The sequence below is a fragment of the Manis pentadactyla genome, chromosome 4 (genome assembly GCF_030020395.1).
Source record: "Manis pentadactyla isolate mManPen7 chromosome 4, mManPen7.hap1, whole genome shotgun sequence".
Classification (NCBI taxonomy): Eukaryota; Metazoa; Chordata; class Mammalia; order Pholidota; family Manidae; genus Manis; species Manis pentadactyla.
Window position 1 is genome coordinate 131058502 of NC_080022.1, and position 1964 is coordinate 131060465.

Here is a 1964-nt window from a genome sequence, read left to right on the forward strand (position 1 = left end):
GGATTTCTTTGAGATGCATATCCAAAAATATAACCTTCCTGGACAGCATAAAGGAGAAGCTAAATGGTAACTGACCCTCTGAATAGAAAGCAAGAGCAGATTAGTTTAAATGGCCCCGTGAGAGCATGCGGCACGTGGCCCTGGCTTACAGGTAACTCGGACTCACGCGGCCGCACCGGCCCCAGGAAGGCTGTGGGACCGCCCTTCTCACTGCGTTGGCTCCTCTTCCACTTTGTTCCCGAATCACCCTTAAATATTTCAGTGCCTCCTAACTTGGCAGCAATGACCAAAAACGACTTATTTCTATATATTGAAAAATCTATCCAGTGTAGGTCAAAAGGCTGCCTTAAAATTCCCATCAAATCCTATTGAGAGCATTAGTAAAACGTTCTCTCTTCCTGAGAATCATTGCCCACATTTTTGAGATGCGTGATAAAACAGACATGTAAGAAAGTAAAATGCTGTACCTGTGGTAGCCAAGTGGGTTAAGAGTTGGCGAGGAAAGCCCCTCTGAGATGCACGTCTCCCGTAAGACCCTTCCTGATGGCTTTAATCCACTCCAGGCAGAAGAGTGTTATCAACAATCAGGCTGGACGGCAAATCAGGTGACCAGGGTCTAGACTGCTGTGTAATTTGTGGAGACTCTTCTATTCTTTGCATCTCACTTGTTTTCTTAGTCAAATGAAGAATATGGATTAGATGGTCCCTTACAGTAATAAATCATGACCATTAAAACAGTACCTCCAGACATCTGCTTTCATAAGGCAACTTATTTCATTAAATCAATTGAAGTGCAAGTACAATAATACAGGAGTGGTAGCAAAACAGGGCATATGAAGCAAATTTGGTCTCAGTCCCAGAAAGACAGTGCTGACAGAGAGAGATGCAAAGCCATAGAGATAAAACCAGAAAATTTTTTTTATTAAAAAAAAATCAGAATAGATAGAAAATAATGTTCAGGTATTGTTTATGAGCAAAATGTAAAATATATACCATGGGTAGCTGATGAAGGAGAAGTCAGAGACACTGCATATTTAGACAGAGAAATGGCCTGTTTTCTACTATTTTCCTATGTTGAATTTCATAGAGGAAACAGGATTTCACAAGCAACTTGCATTAACAAAAAAAAAAGAGAGAGAGAGAGGAGGACAGCTCGGCCCAGGAAGGCAATACAATGTTGGAGCAGGTCTGAAGTGGGAGTGGTGTGATCTGACGATGAGGCAGACAACTCACTGGGAGAAACAAAAGACCCTGTCTATCTTTGGTTGTTTTTCACAAGGCAAGTTTTAAAGTTGAATTTCTAAGCATCCTTGGAAAAGCACAATAAATGGCAAGAGAAAAAAAGTAATGCCTTCTTGGGAGGAACTAACAATCTTTTTATAACACTCTGGTGAAAAGCAGAAACTTCCCTCCCTACCAGAGTCTCTGCAATTGTGTGGGCAGTTGAAAAGATTTCACATGGGCGAGTCAGTGAAACAGAAGGGCAGCAGGCAACAAAGTCCAGAGATTGCAGAACATAGCTGTCTCTGAAACAACACCTTACATTATTCCAAAGGCAGATCCCTTTCAAGTTGCCAACATCACAAATTATTTATAGGAGATTGATTCATATACTTAACCCAATGTGCGAGAAAATATTTCTAATTATATCCAAACATCTTTAATATGAAGGGAATTATGCTTGGAGACCTTCATTGCCAAAAACATGTTTTGCCAAGCGTTTTTTAAGAAAGAGGAGGAGACTACGCGTTTTCCATATTTGATCCTATAAAAGTACCCTTGGAATGAGGATGGCTTGTCTTTTCTCATAAAGTTTCAAGGTAAGTGTGTGTAAGGACAGGGCTCCGTCTGGAAGGTGGTAAGGGATATCTGGCTGCCCACACACATGCCACACATCCTGGCTCCCACTGCCCCTGGCAGCCCTGCCAGTGAGGCACCGACCAACTCCGTAGCAATCTTAATTA